This window comes from Saccopteryx leptura, chromosome 2, assembly GCF_036850995.1.
Source record: "Saccopteryx leptura isolate mSacLep1 chromosome 2, mSacLep1_pri_phased_curated, whole genome shotgun sequence".
NCBI classification, from domain to species: domain Eukaryota; kingdom Metazoa; phylum Chordata; class Mammalia; order Chiroptera; family Emballonuridae; genus Saccopteryx; species Saccopteryx leptura.
Genome location: NC_089504.1, coordinates 147,551,644 through 147,572,285, shown reverse-complemented (window position 1 = coordinate 147,572,285; position 20,642 = coordinate 147,551,644). Strand labels below are relative to the sequence as shown.

General features: G+C 38.6%; 1 protein-coding gene and 2 non-coding genes across 5 annotated transcripts in view; 2 read left to right on the top strand and 1 right to left on the bottom strand.

Moving 5' to 3' along the window:
- SCAF11 (SR-related CTD associated factor 11) overlaps positions 1 to 20,642 on the top strand; it is a 102,938-nt gene that overhangs the window by 11,370 nt on the left and 70,926 nt on the right. The gene's annotated exons all lie outside the window — the stretch shown is intronic.
- On the bottom strand, positions 8,218 to 8,294 carry TRNAM-CAU (transfer RNA methionine (anticodon CAU)). The gene has a single exon. It is a non-coding gene; the product is annotated as a tRNA-Met (tRNA).
- On the top strand, positions 11,638 to 11,713 carry TRNAD-GUC (transfer RNA aspartic acid (anticodon GUC)). Its single transcript has one exon. It is a non-coding gene; the product is annotated as a tRNA-Asp (tRNA).

Sequence of the window (20,642 nt, the reverse complement as noted above, 5' to 3'; positions counted from 1 at the left end):
ATTGCTTGAAAAAAAGTAGGCACTCTCCTACCTATAATCCTGTGTTCCAGGTGTGTTGATTATCTATGTCTAGGAGGTATGGGGATAAAACATGGCCTTTGCTCTTGGGAAGCTTATTCCTAATCAGGCCATCTTTATTGCTCCCCAATGTTCTTTCCATTTTTCCTAACTTGTTTTCTACCTTTTCCTCTCTTCCCCACATTGTGCTGCTGCATTATCTTTAAAACCCATAATTTAAACATCTCGGAAAACCCTCTCAAAATAGATAAATGGAGATTTTCCTTAGTGATTCTCTGCTTTTTACAAAACAATTTAAGTCCTTGGACTTAAAAGTGCCTTTACATTCGAGCTTATAATTTTGTCTTTGTCCTTACCTCCTGTTGTTGTTCCAATGAAGTCACTGTGACTAAATTAATCCTGAAAAATGCCTGTACCTCATATTTGGCACTTAACATATGTTATTTTACTGTTTATATTTTGTATCCTATTTCTCCAGCTCTACTTTTTTACCAGGAAGGGGTATAGTATCTTAATATGTCTTTGTATTCCAATGCCAGGCTCAATATCCTGACCACAGTAGTTGTTCAGCAGCTTAAAGTAAATAAAAACATTAAACAGAGCACAGAGCAACACTCTCTCTTGAAAGCTGTTTTCAGTGAAACAGCTTACAAGTGATACATGATCTATTACTGAAATATAATTTAATACTATTTAGTATGCCTAGACTGCCTATCAAGAAAACTGTTTCTTTAAACTACTGTTCTAACTGGAGTAAAATGTTAATAATTTAAATAATTGGTAAGCTGTCATTCACTTCAAAACCTTGACATAAAAAAGCCTTCAGATAGGAGAGCATTAATGCATTAGGTCATATTTCTTTAGGAACTGTTGTACTGTCCAGTTACTTAGTCACCATTCTTTGAGTAATATGAGGGAGATGCACCAAACAAAATTAGTTTTATTGTTTCAAAACTGCACAGAACTAGATAAAACTAAAATTGAAGATGGAGAAACAAACCCATTCAAGTCCTTAAGAGAAGTTTAAAATATATTTCATGTCAATATAGCCACTCCAGCTTTCTTTGATTATTATTTGCATAGCAAATCTTTCCCGTACTTTTATTTTAACTATGTCACTATATTTAAAGTGAGTTTCTTGTAGATTGCATGTAATTCAGTTTTCTTTAAAATCCAGTCTGCCTGGCCTGGGGTGGCATAGTGCAGTGGTCCCCAACCCCTGAGCCGTGGACCGGTACCAGTCTGTGGGCCATTTGGTACCGGTCCGCAGAGAAAGAATAAATAACTTACATTATTTCTGTTTTACTTATATTTAAGTCTGAATGATGTTTTATTTTTGAAAAATGACCAGATTCCCTCTGTTACATCCGTCTAAGACTCACTCTTGACGTTGCCTAGGTCACGTGATACATTTATTCGTCCCACCCTAAAGGCCAGTCCGTGAAAATATTTTCTGACATTAAACCGGTCCATGGCCCAAAAAGGGTTGGGGACCACTGGCGTAGTGGATAAAGGGTTGAACTGGAGTGCTGAGGTTGCTGATTTGAAACCCTGGGCTTGCTCAGTCAGGCACATAAGAAAAACAATCAATGAACAACTAAAGTGAAACAACTATGAGTTGATACTTCTCTTTCATGAGTACCCCCTACCCCATAAAATCACTAAAAAATAATCCAGTCTGATAATCTCTCTTTTAATTGCTGCTATAGGGATTATTATGTATATACGTAAACATTCTACTAATATTTACCACTTGAAGTAAAATATAGAAGCCCTCCAACTCTCCTCAGTGACCTTTATGTTGTAGTTGTTACATGTACCACATACATATACATGCAATATAATCTCCATCAACAATTATGTAATTTTTGCTTTCAGTAATCATTCATTTTTAATAGGACTTAAGGGGAGGCCCTGGCCAGTTGGCTCAGTGGTAGAGTATCTGCCTGGAGTGTGGAAGTCTCGGGTTCAATCCACGGCCAGGGCACACAGGAGAAGCGCCCATCTGCTTCTCCACCCTTCCCCCTCTCCTTCCTCTCTGTCTCTCTCTTCCCCTCCTGCAGCCAAGGCTCCATTGGAAGCAGAGTTGGCCTGGGCGCTGAGGATGGCTCTGTGGCCTCTGCCTCAGGCGCTAGAATGGCTCCGATGGCAACAGAGCAACGCCCCAGATGGGCAGAGCATCGACCACTGGTAGGTGTGCCAGGTGAATCCCGGTCGGGCACGTGCGGGAGTCTGTCTGACGGCCTCCCTGCTTCTCACTTCAGAAAAATACAAAAAAAAAAAAAAAAAAAGGACTTAAGAGGAGAAAAATAGTCTTATAGGTATATATGCCTAGATTTACTTTTTTTTGTTGTTCTCTTTTAATGAAATTTCATGTTCTGGTATCATTTCTTTTTAGCCTGAAGAAGTTCTGTTAGCATATCTTTTAATAGATATATAGTCCTGCAGATAAATTCTTTGTTTTTAATTGGACATGTTTTTCCACTTTTCATTTCTGATGGATTGCTTCACTGGGTATAGAATTCTGGGTTACAAGTTCTTTATCATAAAAGATATCTTGCTGTCTCCTTGTATTCCAATATTTCTGATGAGAAGTTTGCAGTAATTTGAATCATTAATTTCCCTTATGTGTTGTGTTTCTCTACCTTAAAAACTTTTTTTTTCGTTATCTTTTTTTCTGAAACTGATTATGATTTCTCAGGGCATGTTTATCTTTTTGAAGTTAATCATATTTGGTATGTGCTAAACTTTTGAATTTTTAAAATTGTGCCTTTCACCAAGTTTGGAAGATTTGAGGACCTTATTTCTTCACATACTTCATCTGCATCAGTCTCTTTCCCCTCTTTTTCTGTAACTCAGATTAATGAATAGAACTTTAGGTGTTGTCCACAGGATTCCAGGACTCTTTTAAATTTTTTTCAGTCATTTATCTCTGTGTTCTTCAGATTAGATAATTTCTATTGATGTATCTACACATTTACTGACTCTTTCCTTTGTATGATACTTGCATTCTGTTACTGAGACCTTATTTCAGACATATTTTCCAGTTCTAAAATTTCCATTTGTTTCTGTTTTTTAAGATTTTATTTATTGATTTTACCCACGGTGGCTGAGGGGATGGGGATGAGAAATATCAACTCATAGTTGCTCCACTTTAGGTGGTCATTGATTGTCATACTGCCTTGACTCGGTAAGCCAGGGTTTTGAACCAGATACCTCAACATTTCAGTGTGACGCTCTATACTGCACCACACCAGGCCAGGCCCATTTTTCTTTTTTTATAATTACTACATGTATTTCTGTTGAGAATGTCTGTCTTTCTATTCATTGCAGAAATGTTTGTTTTTTCTCTATGGAGTGTGTGTGTGTGTAGTTTAGAATCATGCCTGACAAATACAAGATGCTGAGTAAATATTAACTATGGTTGTTATACATAAATTATTCATTCAGAACTATTTATTAGGCACTCATTTGAAAACATGGTGCTGAATCCTGGTAATATAGTGTGACCAAGGCAGATAACAGCTTAATAACTATGCAGTCATTTGACTCATTAAGAGTGTCATCACTTATAACTGTTTGAATACTTTTAATATTTATTGAATAGAGTTAATAGTTTTTTATTTTCTGGCAAAGAGCTACTTACCACTGGTTTGGGACTTTGACCAAGTTACTTAATTTCATTGTATGTAAAATGGAAATAATTTCACAAAATTTTGTAAAAGCTAAATTAGAGAATTTACTACTTGTCAGAAATAATAGTTAAAAATAGTATGAAAAGCATAACCAAAAATACAGCTCTTGGTGTGTTCAAAGCATTTGTAGTAAGATTACATTTAGAAAAGAGTCCCAGTATCTGCCCAATAATGCTAATGTAGAAGAGTTGTTTTTTAAAATAAGTTTCCACACCATATAATAATGTATTTCTCGGCCTAGCATGCAGAGGACCCAGGTTCGATTCCGGCCAGGCACACAGGAGAAGCGCCCATTTGCTTCTCCACCCCTACGCCGCGCTTTCCTCTCTGTCTCTCTCTTCCCCTCCCGCAGCCAAGGCTCCATTGGAGCAAAGATGGCCCGGGCGCTGGGGATGGCTCTGTGGCCTCTGCCTCAGGCGCTAGAGTAGCTCTGGTTGCAACAGGTGACACCCAGGATGGGCAGAGCATCGCCCCCTGGTGGGCAGAGCGTCGCCCCATGGTGGGTGTGCCGGGTGAATCCCGGTCAGGCGCATGCGGGAGTCTGTCTGACTGTCTCTCCCTGTTTCCAGCTTCAGAAAAATGAAAAAAGAAAAGAAAAGAAAAAAAGAATAATGTATTTCCAGGTTAGAATATGTAGTAGTGTTTCATAGGAGTATAAGTATGAAATCCCTATTTAAATTGTGTGAAATATTCATTTGAGAACACATTGATTATATACTTATGTAACAAAATTTTATTTTTCTCTCTCTGAGATATCTAAGTATAATGAGTTTAAGAAAATTCAGATAATAGACATAGCTACAGTAAACAGTGGAAGCCTTGTTTACTATATATCACAGTTGCCTTTTACTTTCATTACTAGTTTTGCTGTAGCAACTTGTACCAATTTAGAAGGGATTAGTACCAAGAAAGTGACATTTCCCCTGACCAGGCAGTGGCACAGTGGATAGAGCGCCAGACTGGGACACAAGACCCAGATTCGAAACCCTGAGGTCACCGGCTTGAGCATGGGCCCTTATCCAGCTTGAGCATGGGATCGTAGACATGACCCCATGGTTGCTGGCTTGAGGCCAAAGGTCACTGGCTCTGCTGTAGCTTCCCGCCCCCCCCCCCATCCCCTTCAAGACACATGACAGCAATCAATGAACAACTAAAACGCTGCAACAAAGAATTGATGCTTCTCATCTCTCCTGTCTGTCTGTCCCTCTCTTTGTTTCTGTCACAAAAAGAAAGTGACATTTCTTGAGGTACCAGTCAGAGTGACATTTAGCATCTATACAAAAAAGACTGATTTCTGGAGTTGAAACTTGTAAGTAAGGTTTTTAAAATCTTATTTAAAGACAGAGCAGAGCAATATTTCAGAAGCAGTGTTTTGAATATTGTTCTTTTTCCTTTATTGTCATAACTGAAATCCGTTTCTAATTCTCTGTAACAAGCATTTGCATGTGGTCATTTATTGTCAATAATTCCTCTCCTTTAATTCGTAGGATTTGTCTATTTGCAACTGTTTCCTATGCCTTGCCTAATTTCCCCATCTCTTTTTTAGAGAGGTTAGTAGACAGGGATTGCTATTTTAGTTCATGAGTCTTGCCAAGGTAAGGTAGACCAGGGTGAAATTAAAATATAGTTGACACAGTTTTTCTGTTTTGGGTTAGAAGAAATGGATTAAAAAGACACCAGTTCTTTCTCTGCCTCCATTCAGATGCTTTTCTTCTCTTGGCTGTTCTTCCCAGATATGAGGGTATAGTGCTATTGACCCCAAAGCTTCCTGTAGCCTTCCAGGGGGTTGGCTTGTGAGGTGAGTCTCTTACACCTCACTGTTCTTTTGTTTTTTGTTTCTAATAGGCATAGGCTTAATCTTCTACAAGTGACCTATAATATGCATTGAGGAATTGCTGATGGAAAGAAACCAAACATGTAAGAGCTTCAGGTTTATTTAAAATATTTATATGGTAGTGCTTTTAATAAATGGGAATGAGTAAATGGAAATGAGAGCATCTGTTGAGCAAATGAGTTTGTAAAATTTGTATTTTTTGAGTTTGCTCACTTTTAGTATTAAAAAATATCGCTGGGCAGTGCCAGGTATGTGATCTGTGTAATTGAAAATTACCTTCCTGCTTGGGAAGGGCCATTGTCTTGCTAATGCTTGCTGGAGGAGAGTCTTTCGCTCCAGAAAGTATGTGACGGAGAAAGAAGCCAGGTTTGCAGAGTTTGTGCAGAAAGTTTGAAGAAGGAGATGGGGAACAGAGGTGAGGGGCTTTTGTGAGCTCCGCTGAGACTGGTGAGGCCTTTGATTCAAGGAGAAACTGGAGAAGATTCTCCTGGTTGTGGAACCGGAGAATGTGTCAGTAGCTTTGGGAGCCCTGAGTGAAAGGGAAGTGTTTTCCCTGTGTGTGTTGTTTCGTTGACCGATGCAAGACTTTAATAAAGGAATGGCCCACCATTTTTTGGCTCCACTGTTTTTTTACCGTCTGTCTGAATCCAGTGTGAACCTGCATGTGAATGGCCTCCACGGCCACAACTCCTGGCCCTACAGCATCTCAAAGGCAAATGAAGATGATATAATCAGTTCTTTCTATTCCTTCCTTTCATACCTTAAACAGGAGTGGGTTGTTAGAGAAAAATTGCATAAATATATACTGAAATTATTGGAGGGCATATGACATTTGGAGGTATAGTGGAAGCCTGTTATAAATTATGATTTCTTTATCAAACTCTTTATAAAAAACACTGATTTTTCTTTTTTAAAATGAAGTATGGCATTGTAGGTATGTTTTTTTCATAGATTGGACTATAGTGTGTCCGTAAAGTTATGGTGCACTTTTGACCGGTCACAGGAAAGCAACAAAAGACGATAGAAATGTGAAATCTGCACCAAATAAAAAGAAAACCCTCCCAGTTTCTGTAGGATGATGTGGCAGCATGTGCGCATGCGCAGATGACGACGTAACACTGTGTATACAGCGGAGCAGCCCACGGCCATGCCAGTTGAGATGTGGACCATACAGAGGAAAGTTCAGTTTGTTCTGTGGCTCGCTAAATTTGAATCTGTGACCAAAGTGCAATGTGAATATCGGTGCGTTTATAACGAAGCGCCATGACATTAATCACTTAAAACAGAATCACAGACGTTATTCACTCTGTTACACCAGACGTCCTTACCCGTGTGTGGAAAGAACTTCACTATCGTTTGGATGTGTGTAGGGCAACAAATGGAGCCCACATCGAACTGCACTGAATAGGTATGAAACTGGAGAGTTTTCCTTTTATTTGGTGCAGATTTCACATTTCTATCGCCTTTTGTTGCTTTCTTGTGACGGGTCAAAAGTGCACCATGGGCCCTGGCCGGTTGGCTCAGCGGTAGAGCGTCGGCCTGGCGTGCGGGGGACCCGGGTTCGATTCCCGGCCAGGGCACATAGGAGAAGCGCCCATTTGCTTCTCCACCCCCCCCCCTTCCTCTCTGTCTCTGTCTTCCCCTCCCGCAGCCAAGGCTCCATTGGAGCAAAGATGGCCCGGGCGCTGGGGATGGCTCCTTGGCCTCTGCCCCAGGCACTAGAGTGGCTCTGGTCGCAGCAGAGCGACGCCCCGGAGGGGCAGAGCATCGCCCCCTGGTGGGCAGAGCGTCGCCCCTGGTGGACGTGCCGGGTGGATCCCGGTCGGGTGCATGCGGGAGTCTGTCTGACTGTCTCTCCCCATTTCCGGCTTCAGAAAAAAAAAAAAAAAAAAAGTGCACCATGACTTTACGGACACACTGTATTACTTAAAAGTATAATCCAAATGGGAGCCAACTGTAGTGCCTGACTTCCTCCAGACTATGAAAAACTGGCTAGCTCCATACCATCACTAGAATATTGGAACTGATCTATTTCTATAATTTTGGCTTAGAATTTATTGGGGTTGTGAAATTGTGCCTGTTACTTTTAATCTCTGTGCCTCCTCCACAGGCTGTTGATAATGTGTCTGTCAGACCTTTCAGTGCTATAGAAATGCAGGAACCAGAGATAGAAAATTCAAACATCTCCACTCAGTCTCATCTGATGTAATATAATTTGGGTGGCTATTCTTTGTTGGTTATCATGTTTGTGTGTGTATAGAACCATTGGAAGGACTGAGACTGAAATTGTCAGTCCAAAAGTGCCCTTTTGAAAATGTTAACAGTTTATATTCTAGCACATACTTGCTTTCTCATGTTAGTCTTTACTTTTAAAAACATTAAAAAAATTTATTAACATATTGTAAAATTGATCTTTTGGGGATATGTAGTTCTGTCCATTTTAATACACATACAGATTTGTATTACAACTCACCAGAGTTAGGATTTAGAATGGTTCCATCACTCCCCAGAAAACTCCCTCATGCTGTCTTTGTAGTCAGACTTTCTCTTATCCCAGGTAACTACTGGTAATAGTTCTCTCTTTTTAAACTGATTTTTTAAATTGAGAGAAAGAGAAACATCGATCTTTTGTTCCACTTATTTATTCATTCTTTGGTTGATTCTTGTATGTGCCCTGATGGGGATCGAACCCGCAACCTTGGTTTATGAGGCCAATGCTCTAACCAACTGAGCTACCCAGTCAGGGCTGATAAAAGTTCTTCATCACCTTTTAACCTTTTGAGAATGTCATATAAATGCAGTTGTATAGTCTGAAACTGGCTTATTTCACTCATGTTGCCTGTATTGTATTGTATTGTATCCTCTATACGTCTTTTAATTGAATTGCATTTTATTGATTTGGGCTTTCTGACGGGGAGAGATCCATTGGCAGTATTTGCAGAAAGTGGGGGAATTTTTCTTGTAATACATATGCACAAATATGGTCATCTTGATTTAATCCTACAAAAGTTCTAAGTCTTATTTGTGTCATTTGGCAAGTCTAAGTCACTAATTTATTGTAAAATGATTTAACTCTGGAACAGCCAGATGGGAAGATCAGCATAGGGCAAGATACGTTGAAAGGGCTAGGAGGTCCCATGCCCTCTACAGGTGCGCACCACTCTTCTTCCCACATCTGATTTTGTGTTCACCAGATCAAAGGCTCTCAGTACATTGCCTTTAAATTCATCTAAGTTGTTGAGTGAAACACTAGTCCTTTCCTTTTTATAGCTGAATGGTATTCTACTGTATGAATGAATGTACCATAGGTTTGTTTGTTTTTTTAATTTTTATTATAGTTGACATAAAATACTACATTCGTTTCAGGTGTACAACATAGTGATCAGACATTTATAGACCTTACATTGTGATCACCACACTAAGTCTAGCAACTGTTGGTTACCATAGGAAGTTATGATATTGACTATAATCCACTATGCTGTACATTACAGGCCTTTGACTTAATTCTGTAACTGGCAGTTTGTATTACCACAGTGTGTTTATTTTTATGAAATCCAGCATATCAGATTTTTCTTTTCTTGTACAGTATTCATCTGGTTTCGATATCAAGGTAATGCTGGACTCAAAATGATTTGGGGAATATTTATCTTCTATTTTCGAAAAGAGATTGTACTGAATAGTTGTTATATCTTCTTTAAATATTTAGTAAAATTCACAAGGGAAATGATCTGGGCCTGGAAATTTCTGTTTTGGAATATTTAACTATAAATGCAATTTCTTTAAATAGTACTAGGGCTATTCAGCACTATTTTATTAGTCTTGCTAGAGGTTTTACATTTTTTATTGATCTGTTCAAGAAAGCTTTTGGCTTCATTGATTTTTTTCTTATTTTTCTCTTTTCATTTTATTGATTTCTGCTCTGTTTCCTTCCTTCTACCTGTTTTGTATATATTTTGCTTTTTAGTTTCTGAAGGTAGAAGTTCGGATAGTTGACTTGAGACCTTTTTTGGTAGAAGCTCTGTAATGCTTTCATTGCATCTCACATATTTAACTATTGATATATTTGGGGTTAGATTTACCATTTTATTTTCTGTTTGTGCCCTCTGAGGTTTTTTTTTGTTTGTTTTTTTTTGTAACTTCATCCTTTGGGTTATTTGAATACTTTTTAGTGTTTCATTTTCATTTATTGTGCTTTTGCCTATATATAACTTTTTAGTGTTTGCTTTAGGGATCATAATATAATACTTATTTTTTCATCTTCTTAGAATCAGTATTTTACTACTTCAGGTGAAATGTAGGAATCTTGCCACCATATTAGGTCTTTTTCCCCTCCCCCTTTATGTTGTAATTGTCTTGTGTCAGGCAGTGGTTTAATGGATAGAGCATTGGACTGGGATGCTGAGGACCCAAGTTAGAAACCCCAAGGTCGCCGGTTTGAGCGCGGGGTTGTTGGCTTGAGCAAGGGGTCACTCATTCTGCTGTAGCCCCCCAGTCAAGGCCCATATGAGAAAGCAATCAGTGAAAACTAAGATGCTGCAATGAAGAATTTCTACTTCTCATCTTCCTTCCATCCTGTCTGTCTCTCTCTTTCTCGCTCGCTAAAAAATAAATAAATAAAAATATCTTCATGCACTGGAAGCCTTATTAGAAAGTGTTATAATATTTGTTTTTAGTTGCCAGTCATATTTTAAGGAATTCAAGAACATACTAGTTAATTATATTTACCACTTGTGTTGCCTTTCAATTATTCCTTCTGTTCCATTTCCGAAGAACTTCATTTAGCAGTTCTTTTAGAGCTAGCAACTAATCCTCTGGTTTTCCTTTAACTGAGAATATCTTATTTCATATTTATTCCTTAAGGATAACTTTACTAGATTAAGGATTCTATGTTATAGTTCTTTTCTATTTTAGCACTTAAGAATGGTGTTCCACTTCTTTCTGGCCTACATAGTTTATAATGAGAAATCAGTAGTTATTCAAATAATTAACCCATCTTTCCCTCATAAGTATAATACATTGTGTTTTAGGTTTTTGTTCTTTTTCAGTCTGCTTGCAAGATTTTTCCTCTCTAATTTTCAGCAGTTTGATTGTGATGTGTCCAGGCATGAGTTTCAGTGGAAGGACCCTGTTTGGGCATTGTGAATTCCTTGAATCTCAAGGTTTATGTCTTTAACCAAATTTGGGACAATTCTAGCCATTATTTTTATTTATTCTTTTTTTTTTTTTTTTGTATTTTTCTGAAGCTGGAAACGGGGAGAGACAGTCAGACAGACTCCCGCATGCACCCGACCGGGATCCACCCGGCACGCCCACCAGGGGCGACGCTCTGCCCACCAGGGGCGATGCTCTGCCCCTCCGGGGCATCGTTCTGTCGCGACCAGAGCCACTCTAGCACCTGGGGCAGAGGCCAAGGAGCCATCCCCAGCGCCCGGGCCATCTTTGCTCCAATGGAGCCTTGGCTGTGGGAGGGGAAGAGAGAGACAGAGAGGAAGGAGGGGGGGTGGAGAAGCAAATGGGCGCTTCTCCTATGTGCTCTGGCCGGGAATCGAACCCGGGTCCCCCGCACGCCAGGCCGACGCTCTACCGCTGAGCCAACTGGCCAGGGCTTAGCCATTATTATTGATACCTCCTCCTCCATCCTCTCCCTCTTCTTCCTCCTCCTCCCTCCTCTTCCTCCCTCTCCTTCCTACCTCCTCCACTCCCCTCCCTCTCCTCCTTCTTCCTTCCCCTCCTCCTCCTCCCTCTCCCTTGGGTTATTTGAATATTTTTTAGTGTTCTATTTTAATTTATTGTGCTTTTGCCTATATATAACTTTTTAGTGTTTGCTCTAGGGATCATTGTATATGTGATTTTTCCATGTGTAACAATGCAAGCCCTGTTGAGGATGTGATGCTACAGTGTATGTAAAAGGAAATAGAAAAATTTATTTCTCTTTTAGAGTATAGTTTTTATGAACTCTAATTTTTCATAATTATATTACATTTGAAAAAGTTTATTTTCAGTTTTATCTATTTTCTACTTGAGGATTTCTGACTTTCATTTTTGAAATATTTTATTCTTTACTTAAACCTTTAAAAATGATTTGTTTTGGCCCTGGCCGGTTGGCTCAGCGGTGGAGCGTCGGCCTGTCGTGCGGGGGACCCGGGTTCGATTCCCGGCCAGGGCACATAGGAGAGGCGCCCATTTGCTTCTCCACCCCCCTCCCCTCCTTCCTCTCTGTCTCTCTCTCTCCCCCTCCCGCAGCCAAGGCTCCATTGGAGCAAGGATGGCCCGGGCGCTGGGGATGGCTCCTTGGTCTCTGCCCCAGGCGCTGGAGTGGCTCTGGTCGCAACACGCAACAGAGCGATGCCGGGAGGGGCAGAGCATCGCCCCCTGGTGGGCGGAGCGTCGCCCCTGGTGGGCGTGCCGGGTGGATCCCGGTCGGGCGCATGCGGGAGTCTGACTGTCTCTTCCCGTTTCCAGCTTCAGAAAATAAATAAATAAATAAATAAATATAAATAAAATAAATAAATAAATAAAATGATTTGTTTCAATAATTACTCATCGTCATAGAGCATAGTATGAGGTGACATGCTTCATGGACTCTTGAAACTCACTTGCTCTTGCAGACACTGTGTAAGAATGTGAGACTTTCTGAAGCATATGAGGCTGATTTTATTATAATACCTATATAGGTGTGGGTGACTTCATCTTCTTTGTTTTGTTTACCGGGTAAGCAGCAAAATAGAGGATTATTTGTTCATCACTGGTCAGTGCTTAAAAAACAAGTCTTCTTCTGGATAGGTACAGAATGAAGGAATTGAATATAAAGATTCCTAGAAATTGCTGCTGTTGATTAGCTGTTTACAGGCGACCAAATCACTAATAATCTTTTTAAAAACTGCACTAGAAAGTATTTACAGGGACTGATGTGCAATAATAGTAAATGAAAACAGACTGTGTCTTAGTCCATATGGCTGTTAAAGCAAACTACCACAAACTCCGTGGCTTATGAACAACAGAAAGTTGATTTCTCAGTTCTGTAAGGTGGAAGCCCAAGATCTGGGAGCCAGCAAGGTTGGATGAGGGTCCATATCTGGGTTGCAGACTTTCCTTTGCATCCTCACCCAGTGGAAGGGGCTAAGAGATCTCTCTGGAGCTTCTTTTATAAGGCAGAAATTCCATTCATGAAGGTTCAAACCCACATGACTTTTAAACTTTAAGCGCTTCCCCAAAGTTTCACTTACTAAAACATATGAATTGAGTGTGTGTGGGGTTACAGATATTCTGACCTTAATATGAGCGTGTAAATGATCCCATTAAAACAAAAATTGAAATTCTGAATTTCATATTAATTTTCAGTTTTATTATTGGTTGATAGTTATAAAGTTGGGTTTAATGTAACTATTGGTAGTAAAAGTTTTGCTGTTTTTATAGATAGATATCCTAATTAACTGTTTTTCCATTTTATTTCCTGATTAAGAATATATTTATGTGTTTATTTAACTTTTCCATTTATTTGAGAGAGGGGAAGGGAGAGGTGAAGAAAGAGAGGGCAAGGGAGAGGGGAAGAGTGAGAGAGGGAAGGAGAGAAGTATCACCAACTTCTTGTTCCACTTAATTGTATACTCATTGATTACTTCTCCCATGTCCCCTAACGCTGACCAGGGATCGAACCACAAGCTCTGTGCACTGGGGTGATTCCTGATTCACTGAACTACCCAGCCAGGGCGCTTAAGAATTTATTTTTAACTGAGAAAATGTGATGTTGGAAAAATTTATAAATTTGTACTGTGATCACAAATAGAGAAAAATTGGCATGTTGAAAGGACAAGTATTTATTAAAGACTTAGTTTATTTTTTTTTTTTTTTTAAATTCATAGTGTTCAGTTAATATACTCAGATAATTTATGAAAATGGTTTTTTTTTTTTGTAAAATTTGAAGAAAGAGAAAAGATACTTCTTTCCACCAATAAATATGTTCAACAATTAGTCTGAAAAGCTTTCTGGCCATAACCCTTTATGTTGTGGGGTCAGGCACAATGTATTTTTTATATCTGCCTATTGGTCATTTCCATAGAGGAGTACTAAAACAGTCAGAAAATCCACTGACCTTGGTGCTTTATTCACATGTATCCTTCCTTTCCTTTGTTTTGAAAATTAAAATCCTCACTATCATGTTAAAATTGACAATAACAGTTCTGAACCCATTAAACATGGAAACGCTGTAATGGAGATGGAGGGATAGGTAGAAAAATAAAATTTTAATCTATTTGGTCTCAGAGGGGAAGGCTTTTTTAACAAACATATCTTGAAAGGATTATTGTGTGCTTCTGTGATATCTTGTGCTTACCCCCATTACTGTATAGTTGTACTACAATGTAATTGTTGGTTTTGTCAGGTGTGTCAGTGCTTAAGGCAGGGGTTGGGAACCTATGGCTCTCAAGCCAGATGTGGCTCTTTGGATGGCTGCATCTGGCTCACAGACAAATCTTTAATAAAAAATAATAATAAAGTTGAAAATATAAAACATTTTCATGTATTACAATCCATTCATTTCCTACCGCTCATGTTCATGGTTGCAGGTGGCTGGAGCCAATCACAGCTGTCCTCCAGGACAACACCAAATTTTTATTGGATAATGCTTAAGGTACACGGGTTGTTGTATGGCTCTCACGGAATTACATTTTAAAATATGTGGCGTTCATGGCTCTCTCAGCCAAAAAGGTTCCTAACCCCTGGCTTAAGGCGTAGTGGTATCTAGAAAATAGAGAAACGGACTATTGAATGAATAAATAAATTGGAAACAGGCTGTAGAAATGTGGGGAGTTGTGGTTTAGGGCCTATTTGGAAAAAGAAAAGTGATGACTGCTAAGGATACTCAGGAAGTAATTTAAATTCTAGTAGTTGTTGAATTTCTGGGATATTTAGTTATCTTTTTGTGTATTTTTTTCTAAATTACCTTCTTAGGTGATATGACCCATCTACTTGTTGGGATAGATTTTTTTCTAATTCTTTGTTACTTTGTTTTCAGTTGGTTGGTTGCTGAAAGTGACTTGTGCTTCTCCCACACTGAATGAAGTGCTTTTATTATTAGTTGGCCTTCAGCCCTATGTGTGTCTTCATAAATGAAGGCTTACATTTACTCTGTCAAAATGTCTTATATACTAAATAAATTGTTCTCACATTCAGGGGCCCTCTGGAATAAGTTGTCCTCTATTCTTTCCTGTTCTCTATACTTCTAAACTCAAGTTAAACACAGAAGCAGCTGAGTGAGAATAAAGTGAAATGAGACTAATTTTTATAATTCCCTTCCCAGGATAGTTAGATGGAAATCTGATTACCTGACTACTCAGCATGAAGAATCTTAAGGGTAAGAAGGCTTGTAAATATTTTATAGCTGCTTCTCATACATGCCTTGACTGGGCAAGCCCAGGATTTTGAACCTGCAACCTCAAAATTCCAGGCTGATGCTTTATCCACTGTGCCACCACAGGTCAGGCTGGCTTGTGAATATTTGTATGATTATTAAACACTTTAAATGGCACTCTTAGAAAATAAAAAAACAAATGGCACTCTTAGGCACTACCTAGGATATTGTTGGTTGTAGCTTAACCATGACCTTTTCTCTCTCTCTCTCTCTCTTTTTTTTTTTTTTTTTTTTTTTTGGTTAAAGTTGCCATTTGTTATAACTATTTACTGTTTTGTTTTGTTTTTTTTAGAAAGAGAAGAGAGTGAGAGTAAGGTGGGGGGAGGAGCAGGAAGCATCAACCCGTAGTAGTTGCTTCTCAAATGTTCCTTAACCAGGCAAGCCTGAGTTTCAAATATTTTTTTCTTGCCGATTTTATTTATTTTAGAGAGAGGAGAGAGAGAAAAGGGAGGAGGGCAGGAAGCATAGTTGTTTCCCCTATGTGTCTTAACCAAACAAGCCCTGGTTTTCAAACTGGTGACCAGTGTTCCAGGTCAATGTTTTATCTGCTGTGCCATCACAGGTCAGGTAAATCTTAGGATTATTCACTTTTTAGTTATAGATCTTGTGTCTTTGTTCAACATTTTTATTTCCAGATAAAGCTTTTTTTTTTTAAATAAGTGAGAAGTGGGAAGGCAGACAGGCTCCCTCATGTGCCCCCGATCATTGGGGCCGTGGATGCAAGAGAGGGAGAGGAGAAAGATAGAACAGGGAAGGGTGGAGAAGCAGATGGTCGCTTCTCATGTGTGCCCTGGCTGGAAGTCGAACCCGGAACTTCCACAAGCGGGGCCAAGATTCTACAGCTGTGCCAACTGGCCATGGCAAAGCAAATCTTGATAAATGTTATTAGTGTAAAATAACTTATTTATGTTTGTACTTTAAAATCTATTTGAAAAACTATTTGATAGTTTAAATTTTGTGAATTAACTTTTTACTCATACCATTTCTTTCATATATGAATATTCTTTGAAATATGAGTTAATAATAATGACAATGAAAACCTGTTCTTAATAGTCGTGCAGATTTATGATGATATATCTAAAATCCATTTGGGGTGAGGAAGGTTTCATGTGTTTGTGCAGGTTGGCTAATTGAGTACCGTGTACTTCTTTTGTGCTAAGCACTTTAACTGGATTATGTGATTTTATAGTTTAAGCTTTTTAATGACTGAAGTGGTTACTACTATATCCCCATTTTATAGATGAGAAAACAGACTTTAAAGAGATTAAGGTCACACAACTAATGACAGACTGGGTGAGGTTTGAACCCAGAGTTTTTCTATCTCTATTTGAAAGTTCTAGTGTTAAAGTTTCAGTACCAAACATTCAGGTGAAGGATATTTTAAACAAAAACATGTCAGTATTGCCCACTTAAAGAAGTATACTTACAGAGTCTCACAAAACTGTTATAAGGTGGAAATCAGGAAAGAAAAAAATACCTTAGGAGCGTTCTTCAAAGGATTAAGATATCAAGTGACAGAACAGTGCATGATTCAGTTGATTTATGTAACAAAACTGAAAAGGAAATAATTATCAAGCTGAAGAAGTTAATTGTCTTAACCTTATTCTGAAGTGAACAAAGTTGAAAGCAGTAGAGTAAAATATTCATGATAATTTAAGCCAGATTGATAAATGTAGATAAGTCAACAAAATTAAATAGACTTCAGGGGAATTTTTTTTTTTTTTTTTTTTTTTTTTTTTTTTTTTACAGAGGCAGAGATAGACAGGGACAGACAGACAGGAACAGAGAGAGATGAGAAGCATCAATCATCAGTTTCTCGTTGCGCGTTGCGACTTCTTAGTTGTTCATTGATTGCTTTCTCCTCACATGTGCCTTGACCGTGGGCCTTCAGCAGACCGAGTAACCCCCCCCTGCTGGAGCCAGCCACCTTGGGTCCAAGCTGGTGAGCTCTTTGCTCAGGCCAAATGAGCCCGCTCCCAAGCTGGGGACCTTGGGGTCTCGAACCTGGGTTCTTCCGCATCCCAGTCCGACGCTCTACCCACTGCGCCACCACCTGGTCAGGCTTCGGGAATTTTAAAGGAAATCAAAGACAACTTTGCAGAACCATTGACTCAAATATGTATGTTGCGCCAGAGTTCAGGTTGAATACAAGTGTAGATAGATGCCTATACTTAGGAAAGCTTGAGTAGCCCTCTGTAATGACAGACTAACTCATATCTCCAAACTAGGCAGTCTTATAGTATTTAATAGGGTTGGCAAACTTTTTCTGAAACGGCCCGATTATTATTTTAGGTTTTGCTCAGAGTATTTGGCTTCTGTTGTGATTATTCAGATTTGTCATTGTAATGCAAAAGCAGCCAGAGGCAATATTTAAAGGAGTAAGCATGTTTGTGCTTCAACAAAAATTTATTTAGAAAAACATTCAGACAGTTTTTTTTTACCACTGGCCTATAATAATGGATAGAATCCCTTCCTAGACATCATTAAAAAATAACCTTGTTTATGGTTTCTTCAATGGAAAATAATGTACTTATAGGCAGGATCAAATTTTTTAGTAAATAACTGAGAGGCACTTAATGGTTTTATTTTAAGAGTGGGGTTGGGATGGAAGATCCTTCATTCATAGCAATAATGGTTAACATTCAAATGCTTATTATTGCTAGACAATGACATAAGCACAAGTTTGACTGACACCGGTGCCCAAGTCATTTGTCACTGAAATACAGAGTACTTTACTGAATGCCCCCTCTTTTTTAATCTTTTTTTTTTTTTTTTGGACAGAAGGTTGATTTTGGGGAATGGTTTATCTTAGATAGAAGATTGGAAATAAAGAATAAAGAGGAATAAACTAGGAGAGATTCTGAGAGTCACTGTGGATTCTCTGACTACCTTAGCCTTACAAATCAATATATAGTGTTTAGCATCTTCATGAAGTATGCTTTGTCTTTGGCTTAAATGTGCCCAGTATAGTGGCAGTTCTTACATTTTTTCCTCGGCATGGCTGCAGGGGGAGGGGGGAGAGAAAGAAAAGGGGGAGGAAGTTGGGTGGAGAAGCAGATTGTTGCTTCTCCTGTGTGCCCTGATCTGGAACGAACCGAAACATCCATACACCGGGCCGATGCTGTACCATTGAGCCAACTGGCCAGGGCCGATTTGTATGTTTTCAGTCCTGTGTTTGCCTTTGCCTTTTATTTTTGTCTAAGGAAAATGAAGAAATAGGGCAAAAAACAATTTTATTACCCTTTCCTATTTTTCTTATTAGTGATAATAATAACAGTCATTTATTACATGGTAGTGGAGTTGAAGTTTGAATCTAAGTCTGTAGGACTCTAATGTTGTAGTCATAATTAGGATGTTGATGTTTTTAGATACTGTGAGTTTTCTTGAAGAACAGTAGGAGGAAACAAGAAGAGGGAGTTTTGAAATGAACAGGAGAGGAGTTCTGTCTTATAATAGATGGAAGGAAACAGACTTTGAAGAGGAAAGATGGGGAGAAGGGAAGAAGGATAGGAATTTTAAATGGAGCCAGCCAAAGCTAAAAAGTTTAGTTTCTATTACCAGGAACCTCTGGTCCTTTGTTTGATTCCTTGAAGTGCTCCAGTAACTGCTACAATGGAAAATATGTTTTGCCTCACTAGACAGTGGTGCAGTTGATAGTGTTGGCCTAAGGCGCTGAGGACCCAGGTTTGAAACCCCAGGGTTGCTGGCATGAGCATGGGCTCACCTCATAAGCTGTAGGGTCGCCAGCTTGAGCATGGAATCATAGACATGACCCCATGGTCACTGGCTTGAGCCCAGAGTCGCTGGCTTGAGCAAGGGGTCATTGCTGGCTCTGCTGAAGTTTCCCAGTCAAGGTACCTATGAGAAAGCAATCAACAAACCACTAAAATACCACAACTATGAATTGATGCTTCTCATCTCGCTTCCTTCCTGTCTGTCTCTCTCGTGTGTGCATGTGCATGCCCTAAAAAGAGATACATTGTTATAACTTGAAGCAATTTTCTTTTGTAAAGGATAGCAGTTATATATTAGGGCTGCACTGTCCAACACAATAGCCAGTAACCACATTGGACTACTCATTTATTTACTTTTTTTAAAAAACTCATTTTAGAGAGGAGAGAAGGGAGGAAGAACAGAAAGCATCAACTCCCATATATGCCTTGACCAGGCATAAAAGGCAAGATCTTTTATTGACCAAGCAAGCCCAGGGCTTCAAATGGCAACCTCACTGTTCCAGGTCGATGTTTTATCTACTGCACCACTACAGGCCAGGCCACATTGGACTATTTAAATTAATTAAAACTTAAATAAAATTAAAAACTTAGTTCTTCACTTGCCACATTTCAAGTTCTTAAAAGAACAGTTGCCTTTTGGACAGCACTGTTTTGAAGAGCTGAACTGTCTTATATACATACTGCTGTTACTTGAATGTGCTATAATGGCTGTCATGGGACACTTTTATGACTTACATGTGTTCCAGGGTTTATGTGGAAAAATGAGTGTTAAGTTCCTGAAAAATGTTTTATACCAATACTTTTTTTCATTCACATTCTAAAAGTTGATGGCTTTTATGATGAATAAAAGTTAAAGGTTAGGTCATTCATTCTTCCCAGATTGTTTTATGAAGGTATTTGGAATAGTATTTTTTCAGTACATAACAGAGGCAATAGAAAAAAGCAACCTGGAAGTTAAAAGTACTTTAAAATCATTATGTTAGGGATAATAGACTTAAAAGATATTTTAGCTTGGAAAGGTAGAACCTGTGAAGAGACACTAAAAATTAAAATTTACAAATTAAAATAATCTAAAAAGTAAACAGTTTATCTAAAATCTAAAGTGTATAGCTATTCTTTGAAATTTATTTGAGGTAAACCAAAATTAGAAGAAAATTCAGTTTGCCTTATAATTAACTTACAGCACATCATTAGAACTACAAGTAGTTAATCATGAAATCGAGTTATATGTAACTTTTCTACATATAGTTCTGGCCACACATAGCTTATTTCTTAGATCTTTTATTGAGAATAAGCTACTGGCCAAAACCATGAGTCTGTTTGTATTCCTATGCTCCTATTACTGGAAGTTCAAAGCAAAACTGGTATTAAAAACCCTGGGTTCTTAGATTAAAAACTGGAGTCTAGGCAGCTAGAACAGTTAAACATGAACAAGTTGCAAATTGTTGAACAGAAACTTGTGATTCTCATCTAGTGAAATGCTAAGATCTTATCACTTTCAGTGAATAATCTGGCAATAGAAACAATGCATGAAATGTTCCAGAAGAAGCATACAACTTCTAAAAATTTGGTAGTAACAGAATAGTCAATGTGGATGTAAATTACACTTAGTAAGTTATTTAATATCTAATCACTGGGGTGTACACGTGACACTAATATAATATTGTATGTCAACTGTAATTAAAAAGAAAAATGATTTAAAAAATAAAAATTTGGAACAAAGTTTTTATTTTTTTATAGATTTTTAAAATTTATTGATTTTAGATAGAGGAAGGGAGGAATAAAAAAGGATTATAGGGGAGAAGCAGGAAGCATCACCTTGCTTTTCATACATACCTTGATGGGGCAAGCCCAGGATCTTAAACCAGTGACCTCAGCTTTCCAGGCTGATGCTTTATCCCCAGTGCCACACAGATCATGAAGAACAAAGTTTTTTAAGCAAATTTCTACCA